The sequence below is a fragment of the Mixophyes fleayi genome, chromosome 9, assembly GCF_038048845.1.
Source record: "Mixophyes fleayi isolate aMixFle1 chromosome 9, aMixFle1.hap1, whole genome shotgun sequence".
Lineage (NCBI taxonomy): Eukaryota > Metazoa > Chordata > Amphibia > Anura > Limnodynastidae > Mixophyes > Mixophyes fleayi.
Window position 1 is genome coordinate 16,213,924 of NC_134410.1, and position 10,599 is coordinate 16,224,522.

The 10,599-nt window shown below is 41.7% G+C and overlaps 1 protein-coding gene across 3 annotated transcripts in view; it reads right to left on the bottom strand.

Annotated features, from left to right (window-relative positions):
- The window catches only part of MSH5 (mutS homolog 5), a 48,987-nt gene extending 47,391 nt beyond the window's left edge, over window positions 1-1,596 (bottom strand). For all 3 annotated transcript variants that reach the window (XM_075186596.1, XM_075186594.1, XM_075186598.1), the window contains exon 1: window positions 1,406-1,596. The gene's annotated coding sequence lies outside the window, so the exon portion shown is untranslated. The remainder of the gene's footprint in view (window positions 1-1,405) is intronic.
- Between the last annotated feature and the right edge of the window lie 9,003 nt (window positions 1,597-10,599).

The window sequence follows — 10,599 nt, forward strand, 5'->3', positions numbered from 1 at the left end:
AATTGAATCATTAAGCATACTTGGCAACTTTTTCTCATTAGCTTCAGGGAGATCCCGGGGGAGGGGCTTGATGTATCTCAACATTTTGGCACCACCCCTAAACGATTGTCAAAAAGTTGACCAATTACAGCAGGGGGCGAGGCTAAATGACACGATATTTGCGTCATTAAGCCCCGCCCCACTTATCTATTGTGGGGTCGAGAACCGGGAGGTTGCTCTGCTCTCCCGGGAGGTCTCCCAGAAATTCGGGAGTCTCCCGGACATTCCGGGAGAGTAGGCAACTATGCGTTAAAGAAAAGCATCTAATGAATCTCTACAGACTGAGCTGTATTTTACATTTCTGTCTCCATTACTGGTCATCTTGTCTTATCTGTCAGTCTTTGATTAAATCATGGTCTCCATGAAAATGGCCACCTCCGCAGGTGGCCATTTTTTTTATGGACATATACATGGGCATAGGACACAATTTCTGAACTGTGTCATCATGCCACAGATGGCGAAGCCAACCACGTCTTGTACTGGCTCAGCATCAGGGAGAATGCCAGACTCTTCAGGGAGTGAGGGAGATCACCCCTATTTCAGGGAGTCTCCCTGACATTCAGGGAGAGTTGGCAAGTATGCCATTAAACCCCGCCTCCCCCAAGACCCAGGAGGATGCCTACTCTGCTGCCCCATAGTTCGGGGAAAGTAGGCAAGCATGAAATTACTTTTACTGTATTTTTTTTTCCCCCTAAACTCACAGAAACACTAGAGACAAATATAAATTCAAACATGGTGGCCATTTTGTTGAAGCCAAAGTTCACTAAAACATAAGCACATCAACACAAAAATAGGCCGTAGACTGCAGACTGAGTCATATTGGCTTTTTTAATGCAGACAGGAAGAGGGGTTTCCTGCTTCTAAACCACAGAACGGTCAAAATTACCTGAAGGCCGCCCGGCACCTAATACTTGATTTTAAGTTTTGGGCAGTAGTATCATGCAAATCATTGGGTGGGCTTGGAGAAATAAAAGTGTTGGATGTTCCCTTTAAGTCAGCCCTAGTGATGGCAATTGTAAGACAGGGGAAGAAAATCTGCTGTAGAGCATTGGAGGACATTAATGAAAATTGGTGCAAAACAAAAAGTTGCAGTAACCCTTGGCAACCAAGGTCTATCCATAGTACTTCTGGTACTGATTAGTTGCTGCACCATTCTCCTGTGCAAAATGTAATCCTGTCAATGTGAACTGAAAAACTTTTCAATGAACAGCAACTGAAAAGTCACAGAGCATAAGGAAGCTGTGACTAAGTAACTGTACAGTCTAAAGCAGGGAAACTGTGCTAAAATAATATTTAAACACATTATTATGTGATAAGGAATAACCTGCAACAGACTAATGTACAACCACATTTCCAGTGAACCTACGTCAATGGTCAAAATGGCGCCGGCTCGCAGCTGCGCTTTTCCCGCTAAACCACAGTCCTAGCTGGAGTCCCGCCCACTTCCACCGCGCGCCACAGAGAGAGAGAGAGATAGAGAGAGAGAGAGAGAGAGGGGACGCCAGAACCCATCCTGATTGGAAGAGACCGTGAGGTATGCGTTCCAAGCCTCGTCTTCACACGTGCTGCTATAGAATGCGCTCCGCCTATTGGACACACGAGGGCGCGAACAATGTGTCTATTTATAGCAGTATATAAGGACGTGACACGTTCTATAGGAAGCCGGCAGACGCACGCAGCTGCTCCACAGGATAGTTATTGTATAATGGCAGTCCATAAAGCACTCACTGTTTACTGACTAAACCCATAGCTGTGCAGCTGACTCATAGTGTAATGTTTTCTTATAACCTGAGTTGAACTTACTCCCGAGATAAGAAATGGTTTAACCCTAATGAAACATTAAGCTCAGGTCACTAAGGAGAATAAAAAGTGAAGGTGACAAGAGTGTATAAATATTGGTGGAAAATGTCCTCACTTTATGCAGTTTCTTGCAATACAAGGCTGAATATAAGCAATTACAATGTCATCAAAGAACTTCCCCCACCTCTGGGAAACACTGAAGATAGTGGATGGTTCAGAGATGAGTGATAGAGGGTGGAGGCTGCTATTACACGGACCAGGCATGATTAAAGACTAGCTGCACCCGTAGTTATTATGTAGGTAGGGTTACGTGAAAAAACCATTAAGCTTCTCATTCATTTTGTTTTTGATGTGCGGGTTGTGGTATTATTTTCTCTTACAAGTTATTAGTAAAAAGTTACCATACATTGAAGTGAGGTTAAAAAAATAAAGTGGTGAGGTGTAGTTTTAAGGTAAATCTATGGCAAGTAATGGAACTCTGTACTTTGTCAAAGTGTATAGTGAATCTGGGTACACACTACAGGGTTTTTGTCCAATAATTGGCTCAACCAGCCGACATACAACCGCTCGTACGTTAGTCGGGTCAGTGTGTGTAGTGACACGATGGTCGAAAGTCTGCCCAAATGGACAATTGTCGCCTCATTTGGTTGGTCGTACCGTTAAATATTTTCGTTACAATCTCGTTTCTGTTGTGTAGTGTGTATAAACTTCCGACCGATTCATGACAATCCTCCGATACTTCCTCGACCTGGGGGGGGGGTGTGTATGTAAATTTGTGATGCCTGTACCAGTACCACGTGGTGTGGTATCCGCACATCACAGGCTTGTGTTTTGTATAGATGTGTATTGCACCTGTCTGGCTGCAGACCATTACACTTGTATAAATCACGTGTGTTATTACCCTTTGCATCTATGTTGGGAACCTATTCATATTTACCCAGTGTTGCCTTCTCTTTTTATGCTGCTTTGGGTGTTAACTATAGTGAAAGCTCTGCCCCTTTATACTAATGTCTTTGGTATATCGTTACATGCCCCACAAATGATGCTTCAGTGTGTATGAAATTAAAATTAATGCTCACGACAACATGGCTGTAGAAAGTCGCTAACGGGACGGCCGCTCTTCCCTTTATCGTCTAAAACAAGGCAGGTGTGTATGCAGTCCATGGACTGAGCGATCGGACCATCGATCGGCATAAAAACTTGGTGGAAAATTCTGTAGTGTGTACCCAGCTTAAGTAGATAGTTTGAAATTGGATCTTAGTGCATTACTTACTATAATCTTATATCTAGTGTCAAAACCACTGAGCAGAGCCATGTCTGGTGCTACACTAGGAGGGGCACATAGATAACCCTCTTGGCTGCTGAGATGCCAATTGTGGGCCTGGTGTGCTAGGAAATACCCCTCTCTGCTCCCTACCCTGAGCCCTTGTCCTTAAATTTGCAACTCTGATTTCCCATGCTGCCCCCTTTTGCTCACGGTTGGGCGCGTCTGTACTGCACATAGCAGTCACCTGCGTCAACGTTCCGTCAATCACAGCGTTTGTGTAGGTTGCTGGGATTGGGGGTTAATCATCTGTGTCAATGTGCCCCCCTCTCCTCCCATTTGAAAACAATAAAGAAAATGAAAATATAGATTTTATGCAGGGATATAAAAACATTGCCACGTACACGTGTAGCTGGTCCACATGGACTTGGCGGCTATTGAAGCATAGGATATGGCAGTTACTCCCTGTGAACTGAACTGCTATGATTTAGCTGTTACATAAGTGGCAGTCAATGCACCACATGTCCTCAGATCCCACATGTACTCCAAAACTCCCTTCAGACTTCCCCACATGCCACTCAAACCCCCCCACTAATTGATTGCTGCTATTTGGTAATAATGTAGTACATGTAGACATGATTACCAAGTGCCACAGTGAGAAATACTGCTAAATAAAGGGAAAGCTGGGACAGACTGGAGAAAGATAGAGCTAGATCTAGCATGCTAAACAGTCTTATCATACTAATCACAGCCACTGCCACCCCTCTGCACTCTGTTCGCACTTAGACCTGTGGGAATCGCTGGCGCGGCACAGGCGGTGGCGGGACAAGGATGTATACAATTAATATACTGAGCATACTTCCTTTCTGTCAGCCTGAGAAGTGAGCCCGGAAATAGTGGGAAGAGGGAGGGGGTTGAACAGACTGAAAAGCCTGTAATTAACATTGGGATCTGCAGGTCACTTCTTTTCCGCTTTTGGACAACCCTTTAAGCCAATTTTCCCCCTATGTATATCAAAAAGGGTGGGCTAAACAAACGTGGGGGAACTCTCAACCTTAGGGGGTATTCAATTTTGAGTGAAGTTCCACATGAGCAGACTCTGTGGGATGTTATGCTACTAAAACATTGCTGATTTTTTTCTCTCACCCTTAACACCCGGAAGTGTGCGCAGGCACACATCACGTGAGGCTCTAACAGAACTTTGTTCACAATTTAATCACCCCCCCCCCTTAGAGAGTGGAGTAGCCCTTTTGTATTTTGCAGCAAGTAGATTGCAGACTGTTTGTAGAGCTCTAGGGAGGCACTTGCATGAAGCTCTATTTTGAGCTAGCGGTGGTGGAAAAGGCAATATCAGGGACGAGATCCCAGTTTTACAAGTGGACGCACAGCATTTTTCACCATGCAAAAATACCTAATTATTCTGCTTCGTCCTATCATTTTAATGGGGCGCAATTTGCACCTTACAATTGCACTTCAGCGCACATTTCTAGGAATATTTTGGACAATCTAATTTAAAGCTCCAAACACATGAAACCCCCTCAAGTTTCATTTAAATGAAAGGTCTGGTTCTGATGTGGAAAGAGGTTGCATTGTTCATGTGACTTCTACACTGCGACTCTTCATATTTTTAAAGCCGAATTGGTTTGTTTGCTAAATCTAGTGCCTCATTAACCCTACAGTTCATTATAATTTGTGCAAGTAAAAATTGCAAAGTATAACTTGCCAACCCAAATTAGGACAAATGTAATATCATATAAAACCCTTTTACTAGTTAATTGCATATAATTGCTGCAATAAACATGAGTTATTGTAGAAGGGATTATTCTTCTGTACCCAGTGTTGCCTACTTCTGTACTAACCACTTTAAATCATAACAAGACAGTAGAATCCATGTATGGCCCAAAATGCACGCAAAGCCAAGCAGGGAGGAAGTTTATCAGCCCTCCCCCCACACACAAACACGTGTCAGGGACATTTTTTTCTAATTTCCGCCCTTACACGTTACCCCTCCTTTTCTTCCTTCCTCCTGACTCTTGATTTATATTAAAACCTTGGGCACACTCTTTTTATGTCCTCATTATATTCCTTTACATACAAAACCCAATAAATACACTACAAGTATAGTACTAATGACGATGATCATTAGCTCTTTAAAACACAAATTGTGATGAAACATTAACTAAAATATTTTGCGGGTATTGTTAAAGGACCATTAAACCCTAAAACTTAAAATTTTCAGACAAGAACCATAGAGATAAAATACATTGTTCAACCTGAATCTGGCTTTTCACTGTAGCTTTGTTAAAAAGTAATGTGTTATCTCCCCACTCCGATACGGTTCCTTCCTGATATTTAGCTGGGCAAAAAGGTCAGACTTCAGGCATTTGAGTGAGGGTAACATCATTGGTCCTGACACTGTAAATGAATGAGCAGATCTTGTGTATTTGGAATTGTCAATATGAGCAAAGTTTGCTTGGTTCAGTCATGACTTGGATGGATCGGGGGTTGCTCCTGATTGTATTCCAATTTTTTTTGCTCTGACTAGAAAAAGACAAACACAAACCTGAATCTTTTAAATGTTAGTCAAGTCCAATTACACAAATGAGTCATTTAAACTATTTTATGACTTGTTTTGTTGTCAACGTTCCATATAACACAAAATATTTAACTTTTTTTTAACACTTTTCCACCAGTTACATTAATGGATGGTTATATCCCTTTTCAAAACTAGGGGTAAGTAGCAAACGTAGCCCAATGTCACATACTGCTGCGCTCAGTGGCATTCCCGAAACAGCTCTGATCTAGCGCTGGGTGTGATGCGCGTTAGAACCTCATATTCATTAAAGTTACCAGGGACTAGATTCAAAAGTTCACTTGGTGCACAGCACTGGGTCTAAGCAACAGGCTCTTTTGGCAGAATTGTCTGAACTGTGCGGTGAGATATACGCCGCTATGCATATGGCTGCGAAAGCTAACGCATTTTGCCACCTGGAATTTGGCCATAAATGTTCACAGTCCCACCCCAGCCAGACCACACTACAGAACTGACTGATGTCATCCCACCTTTTCATTCCCCGCAATCGGGGAGCAAAAGCGGAACTTGAAGATTATATTGCCAGAACTTCATACCACTGCCAAGCTGCCTGTTCCGCCATGAGAATCCAGCTCGTCTTCCAACCATCCCACCTTAATCTTTTGCCATGTCTGACAATATTCATGCCTTGTACATTGATTTCTGGTACTGCCTAGCATGGCGAACATGGAGGCCACTACCCTTTATTTTCCTGCCACAGATATAACATCCTTGCAGGTTCCTAGGTAAAGTCTTATCTATTATACTCTGTCTCAGTTAAGTCAGCACCAACCTCAAGTGAGTCAGCACCATTTGCTTGGTGGCATCACAGTGGGTCCCCCCTACAACCTGGGACATATCCCACAGTCTGTGACAGTTTGGCCAAGTCACAGACCCTGGTGATGTGCTGTCGCCTACGGAGAAGCAGGAGGTCAAGCAAGGTCACTTTATACGGTTCCTTTGAGTCTATGGGGTAAATGTATCAAGCTGAGAGTTTTCCAGCGGGTTTGAAAAGTGGAAATGTTGCCTATAGCAACCAATTAGATTCTAGTTATCATTTTTTAGAATGTACTAAATAAATGATAGCTAGAATCTGATTGGTTTTTCAATCCCGCCGGAAAACTCTCGGCTTGATACATTTATCCCTATGTGCTTGTATTCACGTCAGGTTTCTAGTGCTCCAGCATCCCACTTTCATGTGCTAATTCTCTCCCTTTTGTACAGCCAGGTGCTTCCTTGCACATTTCCTTACCCACCTTGTTTTAAATGGGGATTCTTGGCCCGCAGGTGTTTCCTCAACAGGTGTGCTTCGTAGTTTGTGCTTTAGCCTGGGAACTTCTCTCAATGCACCAAAGTGACATCATAAGGAAAGGTTGCACCATTTTGAATAGTTTTGAATGACCCCAGTCCTCTTCTGCAAGTCTGCTATACCTGCGACAGGGTAGTACGATAGTAGATACAAACTCTTTGGCTTCCATCTTCCAAATCCACTACTTTTTCTTGTCCGTTGCAGCTTATCTGTGTTCATCTGTCCCTAAATGAATGCTTACGCAGACGATTCTTGCGTATGTGTACGGACTGTGGCACTGAAGCCTGGGAAATGCCAAGGCCTAGGTGGTGTGACAGAAACGCTGGCAAAATCATTGATGGACTAAGTCTCACGTTTCTGACTTACATGTTCTGAACAACAGGGAAAATTGTTGGTATTTGGAAAGACAGCTTTCATAAAAAACCACATACATAAAAAGGTAATATAAGCAACTTATCTGTAGTGTTAGTAATACAGTAATCCAATCCTAGTCATCCATAGATAAGACTCTTTTCACTGCCACTGAAAGTCCAATCCAGGAATAGCAAGGGAAGGCAGCAAAGATTGCCTCAGGAATAATAATAATAATAAGATAATCACCCAGGAAACAGCACCCCCTACGCGTTTTGTCACTGTAGACTTTGTCAGGGGAATGTGCTGTTTTCTGGTTAGAGTGTTTAATTAGAAGCACCTAACTAGTGTTTGTGTATAATAGACTATACTATCATTGGTGTTCAGTCATAGCATACTACGTTTAGTCCATGCATGCGCTGTATACTTGGAAGTACTTTTTACGCATTTGAGCAAGTCTTCTAATAGAGGACTGTACATGTGCCATAGTATATTAATGGATGCAGCACAAAATTAAAGATGGACTTGGGCAGCACGGTGGCTAAGTGGTTAGCACTTCTGCCTTATAGTACTGGGGTCATGAGTTCAATTCCCGACCATGGCCTTATCTGTGAGGCGTTTGTATGTTCTCAACGTGTTTGCATGGGTTTCCTCCGGGTGCTCCGGTTTCCTCCAAAAACATACTAGTAGGTTAATTGGCTGCTAATAAAAATTGACCCTAGTCTGTGTCTGTGTCTGTGTGTTGGGGAATTTAGGCTGTGAGCCCCAATGGGGCAGGGACTGATGTGAGTTCTCTGTACAGCGCTGCGGAATTAGTGGCACTATATAAATAAATGGTGATAATGATGATGGACTGTAAGATAAATAAGGTGTATTTATTTATGAAGTTATTTATACAGCACCAACATGTTATACAGCGCTTTACAGAGAGTAACCACATCCGACCCTTCCCTACAATCTATACTCCCTACCACACGGACACACATTATTATAAGGGATACTGACAGTATAAACCTGTAAATTGATGGGTTTCCTTTCGTAAACAGGATCAATTCTACATTTCTTTGCTTCATTCCTTGCTAAAAATAATGCAATTGGGTTGTACCAGGCATGTCAACAACTTTGTAAAAACGAATTAATTTCTTAGAAGCTAATTAACCTACCAGTATGTCTTTGGAGTGTGGACAGAAACCTGAGCACCAGGAGGAAACCCACACAAACACGGGGAGAGCATACAAACATCACAAAGACAGGACCCTGGTCAGAATCGAACCCATAACAATACTACGTGAGGGAGCAATGCTAAGGTGTATATAGATATGTTTTATTAACCTGGGAAGTGAAAAGGTGTTATTTAAAAAAATAAAAAAGATGGAATCTTTATATTTGGTTTTAATTAATGAATAATTCACTACTGTAGATGGCTCATTGGTGTAATGATAAAAATATAAGGATCATCACTTATCTAAAGCACATTTAAATTATATTAAGCTATAATGGATCTCAGGAAATAACATAAAAAACATTAAAACAAAAACGTACAACAGAAGGAAGTTCTTAAAAACATAAGAAATTACAGAAAAGGAACAATTGTATAAAAGTTGTACAATGGTTTAAGATGGAGGGAGATGGAGCTAATGCATTTAATACATCTCCCTTTGGGACAGTCTTTTTGTTTCATGGTTTTAGTTTTTAAAAGAAACTGGTCATTTTTGAATAAATCTGACCAGTCATTCAGGCACTGGATGATATAAGTTCTTCTCCAAAGTATCTTACAAATCCCTTTGATGTGCAAGTTGACCTCAGCGCCCCCTGCTGGTGCGGGCTCAGTGGCAGTAGGGTAGCGTCACTTCCCATCAAGGTCCTCACCCACTGTTCCGCTAGGCTTAGTCAGTCAGGATTTAGGATTGGGATAATATTTAGGTTGAGGTTTAGGAGTTGCCCTAACATTGTGACTACATAATAGGCTTAAAGCCAATTAATTAAAACTTATATGTGCAACAGTTTGAATTGCCAAGTTGGTCATTTTAGGTCAATATCGGGTGGATAAATTGGACACCGGCCTAGTTCCCTTGTGTTGGGTTAAGTAAATGGATCTGCCTAGGTATAGACTGCTTACAAGTAGGACTATTATGTTAAGGTTCGGTCAGAATTATTTTCCCATTTTATCATTCACTGCAATTTATTTACTTACTAGCAAGTTTAATGACAGGTCCATGGCGAACTACCATTTCAGAACACAGCTCTCCTTTCCTTGGCCATAGTCGGGTAGTAGTTGTTGAACATATGCATCTCTTATATCAGTATCAGTTTCATCCCTACTGGTGATTGGATTATTCTGAAGGGTCTATAACTTGTGTATAATTCTTCTTTATTCATTCACCTGTATATACTACAGGGCTCTACTATCAGAGACATCAGCCCCTACCCTGTGAAGCTTACAATCTAATTATTCTATCACAGGCTCATGCATACCTAGACCAGTTTAGCCAAAAGCCAATTAACCGACAGGAGTAAAACACACAAACACAGCACAACATTAACTCCTTTCTCCCTAGAGGATAAATGTATCAAGCTGCGAGTTTCCGGTGGTTTGAAAAGTGTAGATGTTGCCGCCAGCAACCAATCACATTATAGCTATCATTTATTTAGTACATTCTTCAAAATGACAGCTATAATCTGATTGGTTGCTATAGGCGACATCGCCAGAAACTCGCAGCTTGATACATTTACCCCTAGGGAGGAATGGAACCCAAGGCTCCAGAGTTATGAGACAGCAATGCTAGCCACTGTGCTGTTGTATCTTTCAACATATGTCTATACCGAACATACCCCTATGACACAAATCAAGAGTTTTTCCTGTAGGTCCAGCTTTTGTTCTATGCAGAAAGTAGCAGTGCAACAAACTGCAGTATGCAAATGCCCTAAGTGAAAAATAGTGCAAATGTTTAGCATATCCACACCATGCAAACCTCAGCAATATCTCTGGGACAGCAGAACAGTAGAAAAAAAACATCCTAATATTTATTTTAAAAAGACTGAACATAATATACAAAAAAAAAACAACAACAAAAGACCATAATTCAAAAAAAGACATTACTCTTCTCTAGTAATGTAGCTTATCTAATTATTCTGAATCTTGGCTTCTAATTCACTGACATGCGTATCCACCAATTGAATTCTGCCTCTCCATACTTTTATTTGTCCAGTATTCCTGTGCCTGACACTGATAATCACAAAAATGCAGGTTTATCAAGTTACATC